Below are 26113 nucleotides of genomic sequence, written 5' to 3' on the forward strand. Positions count from 1 at the left end.
GCAGAAAGCAGCCAGTCCTTTGCTTATATCCCATCTTCAACCTTATGCGTCTGCAGAGCCCTGACCATGCAAACTCCAGTAGAGGGACACCAGCAGGATTCTAGGTGAGTGATTAAGGTGCCATTCCTTCTATTCCAAATGGGTAGGGGTGAGGAGCAAAGTTCAATCTGCAGGGAGGATGCCTATGCTTTGGATATTTAAGAACTTCCTCTTTTAGTATCCTGCAGGTTCTTTGCTAAAACTCCTTACTCCTCAGTTATTGTTTTGGAACTTTGAGTTCAAACTCAAACTTGAATTTCATCTTTTTGATATACAAGACAAGAGCTTCAGCTGGGGTGACTTGGTGCAGCTTCATTAATTTCACTGGACCTATCCCTGTTTATAACAGCTGAGGGTCTGGATTTCTGCACATTTCAACAAAGGTTTGTAAAGAAAGCCATCCAAAATATGCTATTAAACCTCTTCAAGCCCCATTCGCTTATGGCACCAGTTTGAGGTTTCTGTTTTGTTGGTATTGTATAGAGCATTAACTGAGAAACCAAGTTGAAAATCTTTTCTTCTTCTCTCCATGTTTTTTAGTTGGCCAGCTTAACTAAAGCCTTCTCCTGGAAAACTAATTTTATTGAATAGACATCACTAGTTCCAAATCACCTAGCTGTGTGATTCTTGAAGAATTTTTTAAAGACAAATTGGAACCTTATGGGCTATTAAAGCTCCCTGCTAGAAACAAATGTCAGTATGATTGATATCTAGAAATTCTCCTTTTAAAGCTATTTAAAAGTCAAGTTCCAGTCTTTGAGCTCCTGGGAGAAACTTTGGTAAATTGCTTCCCATTGTCCAGTTACTTAAAATACTCTAACAAGAAGCAACAAACTATATTCAGAAAGAAAGAAAAAGAAAAATCAGATGAGTCATATGCAAACAAAATCTTTGGTGAAAATATATATATATATTTGTTTCCAGCATTTTATTAGCCAAGAGGAAAGAAAATGGGGGATAAAACAATGCGAGAGGGTTATTGCTCTCTGTGTAAGTCAGATATTTCAATATTACCATTTCTATAGCACTAAGAGCAGTGCGGCCTTGACAACTTTGATCCTGATTCAAGAAAGCACTTACTCGTGTGCCTAAATCTATCCCTACTCAGGAAAGTACTTAAGCACAAGCTTAAATTTAAGCATGTATATAAATCTCCTTGAAGTGAATGGGACTTAAGCATATGCCTAACTTTGAGCACATACTTAAGTGCTTTGTTGAATAGAGATGCTTTCCTGAATCAGGGCCTTGGAGGGCCAGATTCAACAGTTCATTCTGCCATGTTTACACCACTCTGTTGATGTGAAGCTGTTGTAATCCAAGAAAGGTTTTTAGCTGTGCTGCCTTGCTAACTGGAATGTCCTGGAGATTCTGACCCAGAAAAGGTACAAAAAGCAAATATTTTCAATATTTCAGATAACCCATCAGCCCACAATGAAACTGACCAGACTAAATGAAGGAGAAAAAGGATTAAAAATAAGCTTTTTTTTTTTTTTTAAAGAAAAAATCATATTGAGTCATTTGCTAGCATTACTGTGAGTGTGGTAGAAAAATATTATGTATTGAAACAAATACCGGGGCTTGGCAGGTCTTATTAGCTTTGACTTCACACAGAGCTTTCTTTTCTTATGCCAGGAAGGAGGGTATTTCTAATTCAGCAAATAAATATACTGATAGCCTCAAGGAAATTTTGCAGAGGTTGTTAGAACTGTTTGACTCAATTTGTTTTAAGACACAAACATGGGTTATGCTTTCTTGTTGCTACCTGTTAGTTCTTCACAGTTGATGGCGCTCTAAGAAGGCCATGGTGCCAGTCTGGCGGCATTACAGTGGCAGCTGCATCATTTGCTGGCTCCTAATGGTATGTGGGTGAAGAAAAATAGTGATAGTTTGGCCAACTTCAAATATGAAAGCTTCCAAAATATCAGTCAGGCGGTATTAGTCTCATCCAACAAAAATGGGCTGTCCTTTAGTGTTAGCCATTAAACCTCCCCCCACCCCCCACCCCCCAACCACAGTGGTGCAAAATGTAAAAAGGAGATTTTCAGAGAGCTTTCCAATCCAAGATATGCATGGGAGCTGCATGCTTGGAGTGGTGACATGAGAAGGCTCTTACAGTTTGTATCTTTTTGTCCCTTTGACGGTTTGGGATTTTGCATGGGAGTGGGTGACTGGAGGGGATGGTAACAGCTAAACAACTTCTTTGAAACTTGCAAAGTCAAAGCCTGGGCTTTGTGGTAAGCTACCAGAGAGGAGGATCACTCCTCAAGAACAGCTTTGGGGAGACATAAAAGAAAAAAACAGTGAGCATTCAGACCTTGTATACACTGAAAGAATTAGAACACATTACAGCAACTTCAAGCAATAAGGCTATTGCACTAGTGCTAGCAACACTATAAGTGCCAATATAGACAGGGCCAGACCTGTTGCTACTAGGAGGTGTCTGGAGGCGCTGCCTGTCCAGCTCCCGCCCACCTCTTCCTCTATCAGATGGCAGAATTGCATTAGCTGAACTGCAGAACTGCTGTGAACTTCTGATGAGGTGTACTGTGCCCACACAGTTAGGCAAGGGGACAGTAACATAATTAGTGAACACAAAGAGCCTGATTCTCAATTACACTAAGGCTACACTGCTTCTGGCAGTGCAAAAGGGCTTTAATGTAAATGAGAATCAGATCCAGAGTGTGCAGACATATTGGTGCAGGAGGACTTCATATAAACTGAGCTTCTATTGTAACAGTTTCAAGTACTGCATTGCAGTGAGGACAATTTATTAGTGTGGATCTCACCTGTGAAGGAGAGAAAGAGTTGAGGGAGGGATTGTGAAGATAAACAACATGAGCAGTAGTTTAGCTGAGAAGAAACTAAGCCAGATACTAAGGTGAGAGGCACAAGATGCCAATTTTTAAAAAGAAAAGAAAAAAGAAATGGAACATTGTCCTGTAGAAAGTCCCAGAACAGAGGCTGGAGTGGAATAATTTGATAATAATGAGCTGTTGAATGATGTGTCTGCTGGAATGCTTAGTGAATCCAAGAACAGACAGTTAGAGGAGGATATTTTATCAATTGTCAATTTATTACTAGCCCAGACATTGTAAAGAGAAAAAGTGTCTTGATGATGGAAACATTTCCCGCTCAAACTTTATAATCCAGATTCCTTCAATATAATAAAAAACAGTTATGCTGGGGATTTAGGTGAAATTCATTCAACAAAAAACAATTTAACATCTGAATTTGTCATCCACGGCTAGCAACCAGAATGTATTTCTCCAAAAAGGAAAAAATAAGTACAGGGAGTGGATTATAGACAGTAAAAGTCAGAATAAAACTCAGTAATTACAGATGAATTTGCTACATATCAGGTTAGGAATATATTTTCTTTGAACATAACTACAGTACATTATGCAAAGCAAAAGTCTGCATCTTTTCCTTTCACACAGCCAGCTTTTCAGGGGTTTAAATTCTTTAATAAAACTTGCGGGGAAGGCAAAGATTTACAGCAATGTTACTCCATACACAGAAGAAAACATAGATCAGTTATGATGCAACTTTTCTCCCCACTTAAATCCTGGAAATCTTAGAACTGTTCTATTGAATATAGTTCAAAGGTGTATTCTTGTGCCAGTATACAAGGTTTTAAATATGTAATCTATTGTACATGAAAATTAGTATAAACCTTCTTAAATACTAGATCACATTTTGCTTTGAAGAAACTGGGGTGGAGTGGGGCAGGAGGAGCAGAGAGGGGCTGAGAAGACAAAATCCATTGGAAAAAATAACATGAACGATGGAGCAGAGAGGAAACAAAACAAAAACAGAGACTGTGCAAAGAGTGGGAAAGAGTGGGCAGAGAGGAAAAAAGTTTCATTAAAAATTACAAGCCTATATAATGTACATAGGCTTCCATTTGTGCCAGTCTAGCTTTTGGGGATTCTTCTATTCCTGATTTCCTTTAGGTAGAGAAACCGGTTTTCTTTTAAAACAGAATCACCGTTGGCAAAAAGCATTTAAACAACAGGAAGAACAGGTTCAAACATTCAGATTAGTTCTAGAAACCTCCAAATAGTTTATGAGGCTGTCATAATGCTGCAATCCCCAAGGTTTGTCTGAACTGCTGAGAAAGTTTTGCAGAACAAAGGAAAGCACCAGAACGTTTGGGGGCTCATCCAAATGGAACTACCAGACATTTTCTGATTTGCTCATCACCTTTTAAAATAGAGGAAACTTGCCATAAGTATACATTTGATACAGAAATTGATACAGCCTTGTCCTGCTGTGAGGACAATCCTTAGTAGCAACAAAGCCAGTTTTTATGCTACCCATGTCAGGGGCAGAGAGAGGGGAAGGAAGAGTGATCAGAGGGTGCTTCACCCAGTAGCTCCCAGCTGGCTCATGGTCCCCTGGGGACCATTGTCAGAGAATGCATGTTACAGCAGCCCCTCATCTGCTCTTATTTGCACCCACGGCTGGACAGAGAATGGAGGTGTGATCAGTGCACCACTGCCCCCTGCAGCTATACATAGTATTGACCAGCGGTGGCCAAATGTACTGACCCTCCGAGCTGTATACAGCAATCTTCAGAAGTTCAAGAGCCAGGGCGCGCCTGCTTCAACCCTGCAGTGGGGTGGTGGGGCTTGGGGCCTCTGCTTCCCAGGTTGCTGAAGCCCCAAGCCCCAGCAGGAGTTGTGGAGCCTCTGCCTCCCAGATTGCTGAAGCCCCAAGCCCCAGCAGGAGCTGTGGAGCTGAAGCCCCAAGATCTCCTTCCCCACTGGGCAGAAGCCTCTAACCCCACCATCCCACTGCAGAGCAGAAGTCCCAAGCTCCCCAGCTCAGTCTGGTAGGTGGAGAATGGGGGGGTATTGGGGGCTCCGCAAGCTGCAGTTTGGCCATCTCTGGTACAGACTATGATCGATGAACAAGAGCAGCAGCTGTTGTTCCTAAGCATGCTTGATCCAGCACTGAGAGGGATCATGCCTGCTCCTTCTCTGCATAGGTGAAATGCCTACAGGGGCCTGTGGCCATGCGGTGCTCCCCCCTCCCACACCCAGCTGGGCTCTGGTTCAGAATTGTAAGTGTAGCTTATGGCCTCACTGCAGGATCACTTTCTCCTGTTTGGAGTATGCTGGGATGAATCCCTTTATAAATTACATCCATGTAATTGTTGTAATTAGCACATATGGAAAGAAACATATGAAAGGACATGGGCGGTTTAAGTTTAGTTTTGTTTAAGGTGGCTGTAGAGTTGTTTTACATTTTCCTGAGAAACTTCGAGGCCCTCCTTAACATACAACACTTCCCTGTCTTTCCCCTAGCTTTCTAGAAACAAAGAAACCCAGTTTAACAAATGGTATTCTGTGTTAGGAAGTAATTTTAAAGCACATCACCTTGAAATTAGTCACAAACCTGCTTCTACTTGCACTCACATAAAGGACATTTGGATTCACTCATTCACACACACACTAGCTTTATGCCATAAGCCAACAGACATTAGTTATCACTAGGGCTGTCCTCTGTGAAGCATCCAATTCTAAGGCTATGTCTACACTGATGGCGGCAAAGTTGCCACTGTCAGATCGACTTATCTGGATTGACTGATCGACTGAGGAACACGGTTCCCATCGGCGCAGTGCAGTGAAGACGGCGCGCAGAAGAGAAGCAGAGCAGTCGACGAGAGTTACGCAAGTTTTCTGTGTAGTTTGCGTAACTCCCGTCGATGGCCGCCGAATCGCCGGGGTAAGTGTAGACCAAGCCTAAGGCTACAAATACACCAGACAGCTTACAGAGGGGCAGCTGCACGTGTTCTAATGCAGCCGTTCTAAACCAACAGGAGAGCTCTCTCCTGTTGACTTAACTACTCCAGCCCCCATGAGTGGCTGTCCATCCTGGCACTTATGTCAGTATAACTGCTGTCACTCAGGCAGTGGTTTATTCATACCCCCGAGCGATAAAAATTATGACAACATAAGCTGTAATATTACCTCTGACATTTCTCTGTTAACCAGTTTTCTCTCTTTTTGTGCATTTCAATTTAACTCTAATGTCCTGTTATCTAAATAGCGCATTCCAGATACTTTCAAGTTTTAATATTGACAGTCAGTGTATTCCTAGACAATAAAACTGCATTAAAATGGAATGTATATATTAGTAACTTAATGGTGAAAAACTTTACAGGGGTGTTGTAATTATCCCACTATCAAGCATTACAAACCCAGGAAATTAAACTGTTAATGCATGTCAGCACTGTCCACACAGACAGTCCATGGGAAGTTAGCATTGGATAGATTCACAGCCCTGTTTGCTGCACACTAAAAGTTCATGTAGATAAGACCTTAGCTTCTCTACAAGCCTCATTTAAAGTCTAAATAAATTATGTCAACCAGTTCTCCTTTATTCACTGCTTTAGTGACACATTCAAAGAATTGCAAGAGATTAGTAAAACAATTTTCCTTTGCATAATCCATGCTGGTTAGACTATCAAATCATGTTCTTCCAAAAATGTTTTCTCATTCTGTTTTTAAATGAACATTTCTAACAATTTGCCAGACACAGATGTACCACTTAATGGTCTCTAATTTTTCAGTTCACCTTTAGAGTCTTTTTTATGTATAGATACAACATTCACAACCCTCCAATCCCCTAGAACACTAGCTGTTTTTAATGAGACTGAATGTTTTTGTTCAGTTACATTTTACTTGAGCTTCTTCAGAACTCTTGGATGTACCATCTGGGGCTGGTGACTTACTGCTTTTTTGAATTAGCAGTTTCCTCCCAAACTACTTTCTCTGACACCTCAGTCTCTGCATACTTCATCTTTATTACCAGAGGAAAGCAGGTACAGGGTAGGTAGCTCCCCAACAGCCTCCACAGTGAAGACTGACTCAAGAAATCATTTAGTTTCTCAGTAATGTCCTTATCACCCTTAATTGCTCTCTTTAACCCCTGGTGATCCAGCAGACTTGCTAGTTCTTTTCAGGTTTCCTGTTTCTGATATACATAGAGAATCTTTAGTAGTTTATCTTTACACCTTTAATTATTTGCTCCTTGAAATCCATTTTGACCCTTCTAATTTCCCTTTTACTTATTGCCTGCTCTAATTTATGCTCCTGTTTATTGACTTCACTAGGGTCAGATTTCCAATTCTGAAGGATCTCTGGCTCAACTAGCATCTCAGACCTTGCCATCTCACCATATTGGTTTAAGTCCTTGCCTTCCTGACTCACTTATTGTTCAGTGATACACAGGTCTTCTGAGATTCTATTATTATTAAGTAACATTCATGCCCTGTAAGAATTTTACTTGCTTTACTTTTAAAGTTAGGGCCTTTTTGACTAACCTTTTCATTTTATGAAGTCTCCCTTTAAAAATTACATCTTACTGTGTCATTTTTGGTACCCTACCTGTCTCTTTGATGTTGAACCTAATTATATTCTGGTCGCTATTACTTAATGGCTTCACTTCTTGAAGGAGCTCCTGTTTATTACTTAATTGTAAGTCAAGAATAGCAGCTCCTTTCTGTGCTCTAGAACAAGCTGTTCCAAAAAGCAATCACTTAGAATGTCAAGAAATTGCTTTTCTAACTTTGCCTTGTTGTGCCATTCGACTAGTTTATATGTGGGTAGTTGAAGTCCTCCATTATTATTAATTTGTTAGATTTTGTTGCGTCTTTGATTTCTCTCAACATTGTGCACTCCATTTCCTTTCCTTAATCCATACTCCAGCAATATAGCCCTTCCAATATTTACATTCTTCTAATTTAGGATTTATATACATAGATACAGATGAAACTGTGTGGGCCTCTCCAATCAAAATTTTAATCTTGCTATATTCTACAGTATCTTTTAGATACAGCACATCTCCCCCACCTTTTCAGCCTAAGGTGTCTTTCCTGTATAGTTTGTAACCAGGGGTTCAAAAAGACCATTTTTCCCCTCTTTCCACCATGTTTCTACAATGGCAATTATATTAAGGTCCTTCTTCATCAGAAGGCAATCTAGTTCACCTATTTTTGCTTTTAAGCTTCTTGCACATAGACATTTATATTTTTTACTAGATGCCTGTTTTTATTTAACTCCTTCATCTGACATCCTACTGATCTTACAGAATTTATCTTGTGTTCTTATCCTTTCCCTGCTCTAGTTAGATTGTACTTTGCATCTCACCCTTTACTGTATACACAAATACTGTTTTATTACTGTCTGTAACAGATGTGTCTCTCTGACTTGTGCGCTCCTTCAGTAGCTCCAGCCAGCTTTCCCCCTGCTCTTAGTTTAAATACTCCTCCAGAAACTTACTTACTTCACATGACATCAGTATGGTTCCACTTTGGTTAAAGTGGAATCTATCCCTTTTATACAAGATCCCTCTTCTTTAGAGTGGGCCTAATAGACTTAAATGCCTCTTCTTTGCACCATCTTCTCAAACACACTTGAAGTTTCCACTGCCTAACTGGACCTTCCCCTGGAACTAGAAACCTTTCAGAGAAAGACACCACTGAGGCTCTGGGCCAAAGCCTTCTACTTAGTAAATATATATTACAGGACCTCTCTCCTATGTCTCCCTACAACACTGATATCAACATGTACCACAACCACAGCCTCCTCCCCAGCATTCACCAAAAGTCTGTCTAGCTGCTTTGTGATATCTGATATTTGTACCCATGTGCAAAGCCATCTTAGACTGACTCTGCACAGGAGAAGAGCAGGTGCACTTGGTCTAACGTTACCATTTATTAGTTATCGTTCACTAAAGTAAGTTTATTTTGCAGGCCTTTTTGGTTGGACTCTAATTCATTGCTAAGCATGGGAGAATCTCTATATAAGCCTTGTACACAGTGTTTAATTTTTTTTTTCTGGGCAGGCTATTTCTTGTAAACTTAATTATCTTGGATTTATGGTTTGATTCCTGGCACTGTTGCTGAGGTTAGGAATTCTCTGGTGACTGGAAAGTTACAGCTCTGCACTTTGTACACATAGTTGAGCTGTTTGATTTAGAAAGGCTTTTGTGTGAGGAATCTGGCAATAATCCTGTCACCCGTGGTGGCAGAGGAGATCTCTGTACACAGAGAACTAACATGCCTTTAAAAGAGAAAAATAATAATGGGGAGCTGGGAATAGTCTATGATAAAAGGAAACCCTTGTTTGATTCCACTAGGTGGCAGAATATCCATTCCTTAGCATTTTGGTGTTGGAGATCTTTGAAGTCTTGTCTTACTGTTGAGGCTGTTCAATAATAATATCCTGTTCACTGGAGTCCTTCTCATCCACAGGCCTTCAACAATTGAAGGCGCAAGACTGCCAGTTTGACCAGTAATGATTCTAAGACACATTTATATCATATAGGGCTGTTGTATACCAAAAATGTGACTGATAGTCTGAGACCACATGCCTTATTTGCCATATACCACAAACATGAAGCTGCATGCTAAGATGAGCCACTAAGCCATTCTGTTCCCTTCTGCCATGGATAATATAATGCATGACTTGTTTTACCTACTAGCTAAAAAAAAGTTTAGAAGTTTTCAAAGCAGTAATCTATCATATACTGTAACAGGCAGGTACAATGAGCACCACATAAAACCTTTAGTTATAACTTGGGAATCCCCAGCTCATCAGAACAGCCATACTGGGACAGAACAATGGTCCATCTAGCCCAGTATCCTGTCTTCCGGATATGGTATGGTATGCCAGGTGCTTCAGAGGGAATGACCAGAACAGGTAATCATCAAGTGATCCATCTTCTGTTGCCCATTCCCAGCCTCTGGAAAACAGCTATCCCTGCCCATCCTGGCTAATAGCCATTGCTGGACCTATCCTCCATGAACTTATCTAGTTCTTTTTTGAACCCCGTTATTGTCTTGGCCTTCACAACATTTATTCTGCATTGTGTGAAGAAATACTTCCTTTTGTTCACTTTAAACCTGCTGCCCATTAATTTCTATTTGGTGATCCCTAGTTCTTGTGTTATGAGGAGTAAACAACACTTCCTTATTTATTTTCTCCATATCAGTCATGACTTTATAGATCTCTGTCATATTCCTCCTTATTCATCTCTTCTCCAAGCTGAAAAGTCCCAGTTTTATTAATCTCTCTTCATATAGAAGCTTTTCCATACCCCTAATCATTTTAGTTGTCTTTTCCAATTCCAATTCCAATATTCTGAGAGGGGACAACCAGATCTACACGCAATATTCAAAGTGTGGGCGTATCATGGATTGACAAGAGGGAGACAATTTACATTGCCATCAACAGATTTTACCTTTAAGGCTCAGATAACATAGTATCAATGCATATACTCTCCTGTATGTAACCAATTTGGATCTAATTCAGTGCAAAGTCTGATGTCCACCTAAAAAGTGGGTATCCACATTCCCACTGTGAAACCAAATGCCAGCAATACTTGCAGGTTGCCCCATACTCTAACCTAACCACTACTGACATTAGTTAAGAAGTGAGTGTCATAACACTACATGAAACATTTCAGTGAGGTATAAAGTTAGTATTCCCCTCCACCGACATTGCTTGTATTCTGAGCAATATACCCCTAAAGCTTGTAGGAAAAGTTAGCAGGGATTAACAATAATGTTAAAGCACAAATACTTTGGGCTGTAGTTCACTATGTGTTAGTCAACATGGTACATAACACAGTTAGGGTCAATCTAAATGTAATCAAGCAAGTTTCAGACTCCTTTTTCTGTCACATCACATAGGAGCGTTTCATTTATAGGGGATTAATGTCCTAATCTCTTAGCTAATTAGTGTGAAACACAATCATCCTTATGTAATAATATTAGACAATAGAAGGTGAAGTCAATGCAAATTTCTAATCAATTTTCCACCAGTTAGAACATATAATGAGGGCTAGTAGACTTATAACTTATTATCTGTCCATGCACATTATGGAAGTCATCATTATTTTTCACAAAACTGATTAGTCTCAAGAAAAATATGATGTGGTTTACATTTCTGTGCCGCTCCCCACTGATCTGGGATTTTAAAACTAAGTGGATAATAAAGCTTGAACAGTTGGAGGACATTCTTGAATAAGATTTAGTGAGATTCTGTGATGGGAAAGGTCTGATCTGATTACCCAACATCCAGGACTGAGAATTAGTGAGTGGGCTTCAGATGAAGACAATAATTCCTCCAATGGGTCTGATCCATAGACCACTGAAATCAATGGAAAGACAGCCGTTGGCTTCAGTTGGCTTTGGATCAGATCCTGTATTGCCAACAGGAAATATTACCAAATGATTCACTGTAAATTATTCCTGTAAATGGTTTAATTCTACTCCATCTGTCCCACTGGACTTTCATTTTGATCTCATAAGAATTCTGTAAGACTTTCCACCCACTGCATACAGTATCTTTCATCCTAGAAACTGAAGGTTATTATTAAGAAAGTCATTAATTCTGGAAAGCAAAAAGATACACAGAATCTGAAATATTAATTTTTTTCTCAGTCATAATTATTTTAAAAACCCTTTGTGGTCTATTGACCATTTTTAGTCAAAAAGTACACAGCCTACAAAATTAAATTGTCCTGTGGAGCTCCATCTGTCCGCTCAGCCAGGATACTGATGCCCCTAAAATGCATCTCATCTCACCTGTATAATTTATTTTAAATCTAATCTCTTTCAAAATTTCTTTAAACAATGACTACTTAGTAGTGCAATTCTATGTAAGGACTTGAGCCAAAGGTGAATTAAATCAGTGGCCATCTTTCCATTGACTTAGTGGGTTTTAGATGAGGCCCTCTGTCATCAGATCCAGTCTGATTAAATGAAAACTGGATGACAGCATTTGCAAGGGAATAAAGCCTACCTGTTATGTTAATAAACTCCAAGATGTGCACCAAAGTGTTCATTCCTCAAGTCAATATTTTTGTTCAGTGCGGTCTCCCTTGATATAACTTCTGTAGCATCTACAAGGTGAAAATATTTACTTCATGATTTTTCAGGGCAGATTTTAATATAGTGCTCAGCACCCAGAACTGTGTCAGATTTTCAGACGCATTCAGCTCCTGTTTTGGCACCTAAATAAAGTGTCCAGATATGCAAAAGTGTTCTACACCCAGAAATTCCTGAAATAAGCTGACATCTAAATGAGAGATGCTTGGTGCTGAGTTTTTTTGAAAACCTGGTCCTTCCTGTTTATAACATTTTATTAATAATACTTGCACTTGTATGGTCCAGTTGAGCCCTTGTGTAAGCAGGGGGGACGCCACATTTAAATCAGTGGAATTACATCAGAGTCAATTTAGCCTATGTTCTTCAGCCTCTTTCATTCAGGGACCTCAAAGTGCATCGTAAGCACCCATCAATAAAGACTCAGAAAAGTCTTGAGAGTTGAGTATGTATTTTCTGTTTGATTTGCCTCCTTCTTCAGATTTCATCAATGGGATATTTTTATACCAAAGTGACTTTTGGGAGTTTGGAATGTTCTACTTCAAATAATTATTAGTTTCCTGAAATGTCGTGAAAAATCAAAATTTGGGGGGTGAGAAATCATGCAAAATAAATTGGTGAAAAAATTTCTCACTTCCTGAACCAATTATTTGTCACCAATTTGAAGTGGCTCTAGTGAAGAGCAATTTTTTTTTAAATAGCTCACATAGACTCCAATTCAGTACAGCACATAAGCAGGTGCTTAACTTTAAGCATGTGCTTAAGTGCTTCAGTGAGCCTTAAACACATGCATAAGTGCTGTCCTTAATAGAACTTCTTTCCTGAATCAGGGCCATAATGTAACTCTAGTATCCTAGTATAATGGAGGTTCACTTTCCAAGCAATGCATGAGAGATGTGAAGTTAAATTCTCTACAAATTACTTTGAAAATTCCACTTGGAAGTGTGGGAGTAAAGGTTGATTAGCATTAGTCTTTACAATTCAGCTAAATCAGGTAGGAAGTTAGAATTACTTGGTGGGTAATCATTGTAGCTACATACTAGTCCTTTTAAAAAGAATTATATTTTCCACAATATATTATTATATAAAATTGTCTCAATAGCAAATTTATCAGTTTTCCCCATGGTAAAGATTTGTCAAGAGCCTTCATATAACAAAGTACTTTTCAACATCAAGAAAGTCATTTTGTCAGCTGAACATTCTGTATAATTAAAGGATTAACATTTTCTTGAAATGGCATTAAGAAAAAGAGACAAGTTTTGTGTTAACTCTTTCATGGGTAAATTATGTGTCATGAATTTTTAGATGTAAAATTAAAATGTGACATGTGCATGTCAGTTAGAGCTGTGCAAAATATTCACTTGAAAATATGTTTGATAGAAAAACCAGCCTGTGTCTTGTACATAGTCTCATTAATATCTGAATAAAATGAGAGTTTTCCACCTTGAAGCACATGAAAAACTGAAAAGTTGCATTTCCTCAGAATTCACCCATCCAAGTTTTCAACCTGCAGGAGTGGGTGGGTGAATCTACTGGGCACGCCCTGGTCTAGTAAATTGAATGAGTAATGGTCTGGGAGTCACAAATAGCTCTGTTTAAGGTCCTACATAACTTCGCCCAACTACTTGTTCATTCTTGTCTCTTACTTTGTCATTCCGGCCTAATTTGCTCCATTAACATCTGCCTTGTTCACTTGTCTGTCAACTTCTTACACAAAGTTTTCTGTACCTTTGTCCATGCTGACCTTTATGCATGGAATGACCTTGGAACTGTTTCACTAGGCTCCTAATCTTAATTCAGATCTCTTCTCAAGACCAGCCTCTGCCACAGTGACCAAAAGAAATCAACCAATTAATGATAGCTTCAGGAACAGGTGGGTTAGCTGGCACTCACTTTATCTAGTTAAAATATTTTTCGTACTGTTGCAAATGTATATTAAAATTGTATATATTTGATTGCATATATCTCTCCCTCTGCCCTTTGTATTTTTCCTGTCATCTTAAATTGTAAACGCCTCACAGCAGGGACCATGTTTCTGTATGTCTTTTAGGGTTGTCAAACAATTTTTTTTAAAAATCACAATTAATTGTGAGATTAAAAAATAGTTGTGATTAATTGCAGTTTTAATCACACTGTTAAATAATAATAGAATACCAATTTAAATGTATTATAAACATTTTGGATGTTCTACATTTTCAAATATATTGATTTCAATTACAACACAGAATACAAAGTGTACAGTGCTCACTTTATATTATTATTTTTATTACAAATATTTGCACTGTAAAAAAGATAAACAAAAGAAATAGTGTTTTTCAGTTCAGGTCATACAAGTATTATAGTACAGTCTTTTTATTGTGAAAGTGCAACTTACAAATGTAGAATGATTTTTTTTTTGTTGCATAACTGCACTCAAAAACAAAACAATGTAAAACTTCAGAGCCTACAAGTCGAAGCGTGAAGGGGCATATGAAATGTTTAGCATATCTGGCACATAAATACCTTGCAATGCCAGTTACAACACTGCTGTGTAAACATCTGGTCTCAGTTTTAGATGGCATTGTAAATAAAACTTGTTTGTCTTAGTGATTGGCTGAACAAGAAGTAGGACTGAGTGGATTTGTAGGCTGTAAAGGTTTACATTGTTTTGTTTTGAGTATTGCGCTAATCGCATGCATTAACTGATTGACTTACAGCCCTAATGTACTCATACAGCACCTAGTGCAATGGGACCCCACTCCTGACTGGCTACTATAGTGTCATACAAATATTAACTACTAAAAGACTAATCTTTGAACACTCTACTACAAAATGTAAAAGAGGTGAGCCTATTTGGACATTCTGCTGTCATCTGCGATAGAACAGTGGGATCTGGGGGGAAGAAATTGAATTTCAAGTGTTTCATACACAATCATTATTTCATCTAAAGCACATTAATTCTCTAATTTTTGCATAAGTAGCTCTGATTCTTTTAAAACCCTTTTAAAAAGCTAAAATCCAGCAGTGAAACAAGCCTTAAATTTTCCAAATTATTCATTTGAAGAACATAATCTTACCTAAGAAGACAATAGATGCAAAGATACAATAGATGCAAAGCTGAATTGGATAAATTATGTTAACAAGAAATTAATAGTGTAGCACTTTGTCCATCATTTCTGAGCAGAATTTTATGGTGATAGGCTGACTGCTTACTTCTTTAAATCCAACAGGGCCAAAGGATTTAGAGGACAGACAGTAGTAATGTTTGACTATGTCCAGACAGATACAGATAAAAAGAATGACTTCTATGGTACGTATACCCTTTAGACAGGTGGTGAATGCAGTGTGCGATAACTATTTTTGACATGCATCAGTTCTGCTTAACTAGAAAAAAACTCATCCTTTAAAACTCCAAAACTGCTTGCTGAACAACATAATGCAGCTCCTTAATTTTTGAAGTGTTCACTTAGGTTCTGACCCTACTCTGATTATGGTCAGTGGGAGTCCATGAACTCTAAAGAGCACTGGATATTAGCCTTTAAATAAAACAAAGCTTATTTAGAATGGTGTTATAAGTTATAGGATGGGTCAAACCTATTCAAGTGTCTCTGAATATTGACATGCTTAATACTCAGTATTGGCATAGCTGGCAATTTACACACTATCTATATGCAACTGATAAAACAGAAAGTTTGGATTATACTGCTTAGTTGTCCAAAGCAGCCTTTCAGAAGTTATGGAAGGCTCCTCCTTGCCTCAGCAACCCCCTGATATGTCTGCAGCTTCCTGGCACTATGAATAATCATTTTGGTCAAGTCTCTGACCATAAGACAAACAACATCAGGTCTGTCTCAGCAGGTGGAAAACCAACTATAGGGACATAACCAGCCCACTATTGCTCCTTGGCAGCAATTGACAGGACTATGCTCACCATGATCAAACACAAAATAAATGGCTTCTTATACCCAGCGTTTAAACACACACATGCACACACAAAAGAATAAAGCCGCCTGTCTTGAAATTGCAGCCAAGTCTTTTGCTGTTTTCACGTGTCTCAGAAAATCTACTCAAGTTTGCCTTCTAAGGTACCTGATTCTCTAACTGATCTAGTCAAATGATTAAACGAGAATAATTAAACAGAAGAATTAAGCCTTTTTTCTCTTTATGAATCATCCATGATTGGGTTAGCATACAAATGTCTTTGTTATTTGTAACAGTTTGCTGAATAATTTATGCAAACCTATTTTAACCGAGCCCTTCTTGTCTCTGATAGGCCTAAGCCTACCCTGTGTGAGACTAGTGCATTGAAATTAGTTAGAGTTGACAGCTGTGATCACTACACCATGAACCCTGGAGGCAAGCAATGTAGGCACTCCAACTAGTAGAGTCACATGGATATCTAATACTCAGTGGGATCATGCAGGAATGAAACTCACATGCCAGGGTCACAAAACAAACAAGGACTGTACAGTACTTCCAGGCTGGCCAGGACAAAACTTAGACACAGGTTCGAGAGCAGGGTGTTTTGATAAAAGTGGTTACACTAAACAATAATAGAGAGCATTATTAGGGCATAACACAATTAACGATTCTAATGATTACTACAAAGCTCTGTCTTCTGCAGGCTGGAGTGCTGAGGTGGTCCCTGTTACAGTCCCATGGTTGAGGCTAGCCTCCTGGGCCACCATGCCTTTCTTAGCCCTAACTCAGCTCCAGAGCTACCTCTGGTTGTTTAACTGGCTTCCCCAGAGATGTCCTTGGTATGCTCTTTTTACTTACTTTCCCTGGGCCATTCTTCCTGCGTTGCTCTCCTTACTAAGCCACAGAGAACTTGTATTTAACACCTACATTAGTTTTACATAACTCTAATACAACAGCAACTAAATCTGGGCTTGCCGACAGCCGTGATTCCTGCTTTCCAAGATGGAGGATGATCTTTGGTCTCTGCAGCCATATCCACATCCTTACATATCCACAATGGCAGCTACTGTGCACACTTCTTGGGTCCTTACTCAGGCCTCACCTTCCCCAGGCTGGATCCCCAGAGCCTCCTTTTTTTTCCCTTGAAGCCTAAAGGCCTGGTGTGCTCTCCTAAGTAAAAGCCTACTTATGTGCTGGCCTTTCCTTCCTTAAGCCAGTCCTGGAGTGTCCCTGCTGCCTCACAGTCCAGTCCTGCAAGATTGCTCACCAGTCCTTGACAAATCCCAAAACTGTAGCAGGTCAGCCCTCTGTTGGAGTGACCTTTCTGTATCCATTAAAATATTTTTATCTATTATTTATTTACGGAATGGTTACTATGGGTATTTGCACACAGGCCTGTGATGGGCCACCTCAGTCACATGGTATTGTTTCTTTTCCCTGATTACATGATCTAAGCCTCATAAACAAAGAGCTTATCAAAATGGCTGTTCTAAATAAAATTCCAAAAGGCTGTGAAAGCACTCCTGTGCAAAAACTTAAAATGTTTTTTTTTTTCCCTTTGACATTTGCAACACTGTTGATTTTCTCTGTGCATTCTTGTGAATAAAAATTCACTCACTTGAACTTACATGAATGAAAGAGATTGTAAATCGCAGCAGAAGAAACTGACAGGTTCAGTTTGTAAAAATATCCACAAATGCCTTTTTGCCTTATTCCCCCAACCCTTCTTCCCAAACACTCTTGATTCTGATGTGGTTTCCCCCATGTTAATAGGATACATCAGCAAGAAGTGACCTCAGTTTCATTCCCACCATGGCAAAGTTCTTCTGAAATCCTTGCAACAAGGGCTGACACCCCATATAAATCTGTATATCATGGATAGTGTTTTTACCTCTTTCCCACCAAACACTGAACAGAGTCATACCAACTAACAAACCCTCAAAAACATTACAAATATCTTCTCAAAGTAGGTTTTAGTCTGAAAGTTTATTCAATTTTTGCATTTCAGGCAGCTTAGTGTATCTGAATCCAAGTATAATTCACTCTTGTGTCTGCAGCATCTTTGCTCTGCCTGTACTCTTAAGCCATATTGGTACAATTTACATTTATGATGGGTGAGCCTCCAAAAGTTTGTTCAGTGTGGATAGGTATCCATAAATTTGAATAATTAGCTTTATTGTCCCAAGATTCCCCCAAGCTCTTTGCAATCACTTACAGACCTTATTCCCTTCTCCTGAACAGCCCTGGCTCCCTGTTATTCTCTGTATTGTTTTCTTGAGGCATAGGGTCTGTTTCGCACTTTCATTGTCAGATCTCACTGTTTGGGAGCAAGAAGAATCATTCTAATATGGGGTCTCCTCTTCCGGAGTTGGTCAGGTCAGCAAACTCAGATTTTATGTCAGTGCATCACAGAACGTCCCATCACTTATAGAAATTAAATGGAGTATTCCTAGTTTTTATGTAGGTTATTTTCTTATATATAGTTAATTTTGGTGGACTTGAAACAACGTTATGTACAAGAGTCACACAGAAGTCTGACCTAATTGCTGACCCCTCCACTTATCAAACATATCAGATATGCTTGTGGCTTGAGTTAGGGCAGCTGGGGAATACTTTTGGAGTGAAAGTCTAATATACAATTAGCAAATAGTGCAGTTCCAAAGAAGTATGTTTATCACTTATGCCTACTTTTTGTGTGCATGCTTTCCTCTCCTTTTTGCTGTGAATATTAATGAGATATGTTAGTCCAGCCCAGCCATAAGCAGCTATCTTTTTCAGGTAATTTCTTGTGCATACCAAACAGATCACCTGCACTTATACTTTGGAGGTAGGGGTACCTGGGATTGGTTAACTGGTTATGGATCAGTACTTCAGTCCCAGCCCAATGCTTTCTATAACCATATGTAATAATCTGAGCTTTGAACTTGATAACATGTAATAAATGCCATCTGAGAATTATATACTTTATTAATGTGGGTATTTTCCCATGAAGCTTTTAAAAAATAAATTTATTGCAAGTGGTTGATTAATTGGTTTGGAAACAAAATTTTCACATTAGAGCTCATGGGTGAAGTCCAGGCAAGACCAAAAATGCATTAAAATATAATATACTGGTCACGGGAAAGATTCCATCTCAACACAAAAGGACTTGGCATTTACAGAAATATGCATGGCATTTATATAAAAAGGGCGGACTGAGGCCTTTTCTCCACTGACTTCATTTTCACCAGTGTAGATATACTGGTACAACCCCCTCGTATAGATTCACTTCATCAGTATAAACTGTGACTTGTGCCAGTACAGCTTACCCTGCTTTTTCTGTTGCAGTGTTTCTACTCTAGGAGGTTGTGATGGTGCAGCTACATCAGTGTAACTACACCAGTGCAAAACGCCCAGTGTAAACAATGCCTGAGGCAAATTATGGAATGCAGTTTTGGGGACTGGGAGTTAGGGACACGTGAAAACCTGTTCAGAATATTGTTCAATACAAATCTTCATTCAAAATTTGGACCAAAGTGAACTTTGAACCATTTCTGAGGTTTCAAAGAAAATGGTTAACATTTTCATTGTTAGTCATCACATCTGCATAGCCGTGTTTTTTATTTCTGAACAGTTTCTCACATGCTCAAATGACCAAGGTGAATAATGCATTTTAAACATCAATTTTTGACTGGGATGTACTGGGGCAAAGCTGTGGGTTTATAATTGCACCATCATCCGTATTGGGCCATGAACTATATTTCCAGAGACAGACTAAACATACTGTAAGTTTAAAACCACTTCAGGCTAACATAATTTTAATGTGGTTGAGCTGGCCACTATTGATGGGACAAACCATTATTCCACACTGACTAGCTAAACCACATTGAACCGCTTTAAGCTGAAGTGGTTTTCAACAGTGTTTAAAACCTTTTCAGCAAAAACAATTTTAACACAAGTATAGATGGCATCTTAGAAACTAGAAATTCAGTGGTAAGACTGGTCAAAAAATGTTTCTATTGCAACTCTTTTTCTATTGAAAATTAGATTTTTGATTACATTTTTTTTAATGAAAAGTGTTTACTTTCTGTAGAAATTTTTGACTTTTCATTAAAAAAAGAACACCCAAAATCTGAAAAGTTCTTCAATTCAGAAATGTCAGAACATTTCATTCTGACATTTTCAATCATAAATAAATGTTTCAAAATTCCCATATCAAAATGTTTCGTTTTGGCTTTGTTCAACATGAAATGATATCCCCCTGAGCTGCTGTGGTGCCTCATGTGAGCTGTAGTTCAGGTGCCTCATGCATCCCCTCTCCCCAAGGCTGGACTCTCTGGACACTACATTTCCCATGATGCATCAAAGCCATGTGACTCCCATGATGAGTCAGCAAGAGGTGAGACTATGTGCTTCATGGAAGATGCAGTAGGAGCATGTAGCCTGACTAATAAGGAAGAATGGAGACATGAGGCAACTGAACTACAGCTCACAGGAATCAGCACAGATGGACAGTTTATTATTGAACTACTCCAAAATGAAATATTCCTATTTGGCTCAACAAACCAAAACATTTCATTTAAATTTTTTCAACAGAATCTTTTGATTTTCAGCCAAAGGCTTTATGGTTTTTGACTAAAAGTCAAAAATCTGTGTGTTAAAAAATAAAAATCTAACCAACTCTACTCAATGTTAACAAAATCCTTGTACCTGGTCATTATTCGTATGAGGGGATTTACTTCCTGAAAGTATGTTCCTGGAAGAACCAGCTTGCCACAGGTAGTTAGATGACAACAGACTTTATTTTGCGCTGAATTCTTAGAGGAAGTTTTCTTTGACCCAGTAAATGAAACTTTTGGTTTTATTGTATGTTATCCTTCCAGCAATAACTCTTAGAATCAAGGCTAGCATATGGGGTTGTAATAATACAGTAAACTCTCAGATATGTACTATATTGCTGTATTATATATTTTGGAGCCTTAACAGAGATAAAACATGTTCATTGACCTCAAGGAATCAAATACTTTCACTATAGTTGCAAAACATATGAGAATGGAACCATGCAGGCAAATGTCACTCTGTGTGCAATGAAGAGCACTAGTTAAATCACAGCCAGATAATTTTGTCCAACTTTACATAGAATAAAATAGAACAGCAAGCACAATCTCTACCCACAATTTATTGGGTATAAATAAATTCACCTTTTATATCTGAAAATAATATTTTTGAATCATCACTCCTAATTAACACAGTGTTCACAACCTAAAACTATATAAAATTATCAGTCATGGTGCAGAAAAGGTAGAAGTATTCAATAAACATTTCTGTTTTATGTTTGGAAAGAAGCAGGATGATGAAATCATATCGTACAGTGAAAAGGAAATACTTCTATTTCACCAGCAACTAGGGAGGTTGTTAAATAGCAAATGTTAAAGTTATAAATTTTAAAGACAGTACTCAAGAGTATTAAAATAATTGGCCAAGGAGTTCTTTTAGCCATTAATGCTGATTTTTAACAATGTTGGAACACTGGGGAAGTTCCAGAGGACTGGAAAAAAGCTAATATTGTGCCAATATTTAAAAAGTGTAAATAAGATGACCTAGGTAACTATAGGCTAGCTAGCTAGATATTGCTCCCAAGCAAAATCATGGAAAGGCTACTATGGGACACAGTTAGTAAAGAATTTAAGGATGGTAGCATAATTAATGCTAGTCAGTGTGGTTTTATGGAAAATAGGTCTTGTCAAATTTGATATAATTTTTGCTGTGATTACAACTTTGATTGATAAAGATAACTGTGTTGCTTTATTTATTATTAATTTGTATTACTGTAGCACCTAGCCATGAACCAGTACCCAATTGTGCTGCTTAGACTTCTGTAAGTGTAGTGAATAGGAATTGGATAATAGTCCACTAAATAGTTTGGGAGCCATCTAGTGGATCTTCCTGTCTTCTGTTGCAGAAACCTGTAGAGCCTAACAAATCAAACATGTATATATGGAGCTAAGCCTTGTAATAAACACAGTAACTGGGAACTCAACTGTATCCATGTGGTTTCCACATATTCTTAATGTTGTGTAGAGAGCAAAGACACAACAGTGAGGCATTTGACTTGCTCCCATACAGTTTTTGGATAAAAAATTAGCACTACACAAAAATCAATGTAGCCCACATTAAGAGTGAATTAAAAGCTATTTAACAGATAGAACTCAAAAGTAATTGTAAATGGAGAATTAACATCCTATGGTGGGTGATTCTGGTGGGTTTCTGCAGGGACCAGTTTTCTGCCAAATGCTATTCAATATCTTTATCAATGAACTGGAGAAAAATGTAAGATCGTTGTTGGTAAAATTTGCAGATGATGCAAAATCAGTAGAATAGTAAATGATAGAGGGCAGGTCAGTTATATGGATCAATGTGGATTGCTTGGTAAGATGGGCTTATTTGAGCAATGTGTATGTAACTCAGCCAAATGTAAGGTTACACATCTAAGAACAAAGAATTTATAGACTTTATCCTGGGAAGCAGTGACTCTGAAAAGTAGTTGAGGGTCACAGCAGATAACCAATGGAACATGAGTTCCCAGGGGAATGCTTTTGTTAAGTTAGTGAAGGTGATTCCTGGGTGTATAAATAGGCGAATATCAAGTAGGAGTAGGAAGGAGTGGTATTACTTCTGCACACCACATTAGTAAGACCAGTACTAGAATACAGTTCTGGTGTCCACACTTCAAAAGGATGTTGAAATATTGGAAAGGGGTCAGAAAAAAACTATAAGAATGATTCAAGGTCTGGAAAACATGCCTTATATTGAGAGATTTAAGAATATAAATCTCCATCTATAAAAAGTTTAATCTATAGGATTGATTTTAAGAAACTCAATCTATTTAGTTCATCCAAGAGAAGGTTTAGAGATAACTTGAACATAGTCTTTAAGTACCTGCATGGGGAAAGAGATTTCTGATATTAGAGGGCTCTTTAACCTAGCAGAAAAAAGTCATAATGAGATCAAAAGGTTGGAAGGTGAAGCTAGATAAATTCAGACTAGAAATAAGGCATACATTTTAAACAAGGAAAGTAATTAATCTTTGCAAAAAATTACCAAGCGATGTTGTGGATTCTCCATAAGAACAGCCATACTGGGACAGATCAATGGTTCATCTAGCCCAGTATCCTGTCTTCCAACAGTGGCCAATGCCAGATGCTTCAGAGGAAATGAACAGAACAGGCAATTATCGAGTGATCCATCCCCCTGTTGTCCATTCCCAGTTTCTGGCAGTCAGTGGCTAGGGACACCCTGAGCAGTGGGTTGAATCCCTGACCATCTTGGCTAGTAGCCATTGATGGAGCTATCCTCCAGGAACTTATTTAGTTCTTTTTTGAACGCTGTTATAATTTTGGCTGTCACAACATCCCCTGGCAAGGAGTTCCACAACTTGGTTGTATGTTATGTGAAGAAGTACTTCCTTTTGTTTGTTTTAAACCTGCAGTCTATTAATTTCATTGGCTGCCCCCTGGTTTGTGTGTTATGTGTTATTCACTTTCTCCACACTAGCCACAATTTTATAGACCTGTATCACATCCCATTAGTCATCTCTTTTCCAAGCTGAAAAGTCCCAGTCTTTTTAATCTCTCCTCATACAGAAGCTATTCCATACCCTTTAATCATTTTTGTTGCCCTTCCTCTGTACCTTTTCCAATTGTAATATATTTTTTTGAAATAGGGTGACCAGAATTCCATCACTCAAAGTCTTTAATTCAAGATAGCATGTTCTTTCTAAACGATTTTCTCTAGCTCAAGAAGAAATTATAAGCTTGTTGCAGACATTTTTGGGTGAGGTCCTGTGGCTTGTGTTATACGGAAAATCAGACTAGATTATCATAATGGTCCCTTCTGGCCTTAAAAATCTATGAATCTTTGCGCTTCTGGCCTATTTTCCAACTTAATGAATGTGGTAGGAAGGTAACCAAAGGGACCTATGGTGAATTGTTATTAGACTTTCTAGGTAAAATTATTCCATAATTCTGTATACAATATACATGCAATGTTTTATGGAACTTAAAAAGACATCTGCTGAATATTTTCAGACCAAGACCAGTTGAAATTCATCAGAAGCAAGATATGACTTTAACATCAGTTATGAGGACTACCCTAACCTCATGTGATCATGTTTCTAACTATTCAGCATGTATGTGACAAGCCCATTGTCCTGCTGTTTCTCTCAGACTGAACTAGGCTTCAGATGCTTCATGCATGATCTATGAACTTTAACATCCTGAACTCAGAGGAGTCCACAAAACAGCGCTCACACCTTTGAATTTGAGACATCTAAATGTAACTCTTGCATAATTCTGAAAAGCTAACTACATATTGAACATATTCAGAGAATGTTCCCAAAGCATGCATACCCACAAAGTTACGTATATTAATTGATATGATAATGTTATTTTCCTGTGAATTCAGGGCCATAATTTTCTGGCCAATACACAAGTTCTTCATAGATCTCTGCATCTTCCTGCAATTTTGTCCTGTCAATAGGGGCTAGGCAGGTGGCCTGTAGCAATTGTTTATATCTTATCACTAACAAAAAACAAAAACAAAAATTACTCAAAAACAGCTAATTGTACACAGAGCTATTCAACGTAGCTATAGTTTGCTATCACTGTGACCCTTGTCTTCCCTCCCCCATTTTTGTTACACTCACTTGTTGTATCTTGTCTTAAATTTTGAGTTTACTATACGTTTGAAGAGCATCTAAAGCAATGAATTGTTGGTTTTTGTTGTTGTTATGGCAGGCATCAGCAAGTGGTACTATTACACATACTATTCCACCTTTTTCTTAACATGTAAGCAAATACTCAATCTTCGGAAGACAAATTATTGTTAGAATTTGGGCTATCTAAATTTTTATGTAGAGGCAACTTCTAGAGAGGGATCTGTGTAGCAAGAGAAAAATTTCCTTTCTGACTTGGTATCTAACTGGACTCAATTCTTGAAGCAGAGTTGCTCCCTGGGCATTGGTGTTGGATTGATACTCCTGAAAGAGGATTGCCTACATGCTGTCTGCCCATCTCTGTTCCAGGGCTGGTGAATGTGTGTAATAAAAGAAGTTACACTTAGAATATACCCAGACTCATGTCATTGATTTCTTCTCCACTGGGAAGCCATTCTGCAAGATTCCAGATACCTGCTACCACTTTTCAGAAGTGCAAAATTGGTGTCAGAATGGGACCCTGGTGTTGGAAGAAGGGGCATCATTATTATATTACATTAACAATATTTTAATATTTATGTGCTTTGATATTTGCTTATCCCAAAAATAGAATTCAGGATGTTATGAAGGTGACAGAGTTAAGTGTCAACCTCCTAAGTGGGTAGGTAACTTAATTTGTTCCTATTGAACTGCTCCTCCCTGGAAATGCAATCTCATTAAGAGCACATCCCTCATGATAGGACTAATTAACTATTAACTAACTATTAACTAACTAATTATCTAACTAATCTCCAGGAGATGCGTGTTTAGTTGAGCCTTCAGGGGAATCTAGTCTTCAGACTAGATAGACTACTCGACACCCATCTATTAGGGTTGGTTTGGGATTAATTAAATCAATCCCAACTCACTGCAGGGAGATAGGTCCATTTCCAACTCACATGAAACCATGATTATTGAATTTCCTGAGTTTACTATGTTTTTGTGACTTTTGTGACTTTTTTTCTACCCTTTCTTTGTTTACTTCTGTATTGCTAGAATGCTTAAGAAGATTTCCAGACAGAACCCTTCCCACTCCCTCCAAATACTGCCGCTTTTTAGAAAGTGAGATGGTCCAGGGTCTTTCTCCTATTCTCCATTCCATGCTTTGGTCAGAATTTCTGAGCAATGGCTTGTTCTTTTTAGTTGCCCTCTTCTGGGTTAGGGTAATTTATTTCAGCATAGCAGTAAACTACTCACATGAAGTATAAATCTCTGGAGAGGGCTGTTTTCTTTTCTGACTCAGTAACTGAAGGTTGTGATATACAGTAACTGTTTTCTCATCTTCATTGTCCACAATAGCGAGTTGCAACTGCTCCATCAGCAGTCTTCCAGGCAGTGTTGATCTCTTCATTTTTCTCAGTTACATTTCACAAGGCATTAGCAACCTTTGGCAGTAGGAATTTCTCTTTCAGAGATAAGAAATGTTATTCCAAAGAGAAGCCATCAGAATTTAAACTTAGCCTATGGTTTCCTGCTTTAAAGTTTTGATGGTTCATTTTAAGTGGTCCTCTCTCATTCATTTTCCTCTTTGGTTACGGGGTACC

At 38.4% G+C, this 26113-nt stretch overlaps 1 long non-coding RNA gene across 1 annotated transcript; it reads left to right on the plus strand.

Annotated features, from left to right (window-relative positions):
• The first annotated feature begins 34 nt into the window (after positions 1-34).
• On the plus strand, positions 35-24873 carry LOC137167088 (uncharacterized). Its single transcript, XR_010923985.1, has 3 exons — positions 35-104; positions 15148-15227; positions 24819-24873. It is a non-coding gene; the product is annotated as an uncharacterized lncRNA (long non-coding RNA).
• Positions 24874-26113: the final 1240 nt, after the last annotated feature.

This window comes from Emydura macquarii, unplaced genomic scaffold, assembly GCF_026122565.2.
Source record: "Emydura macquarii macquarii isolate MOO-44397 ecotype Brisbane River unplaced genomic scaffold, CSIRO-AGI_Emac_v2 contig_2897, whole genome shotgun sequence".
In the NCBI taxonomy this organism is placed as follows: Eukaryota; Metazoa; Chordata; order Testudines; family Chelidae; genus Emydura; species Emydura macquarii.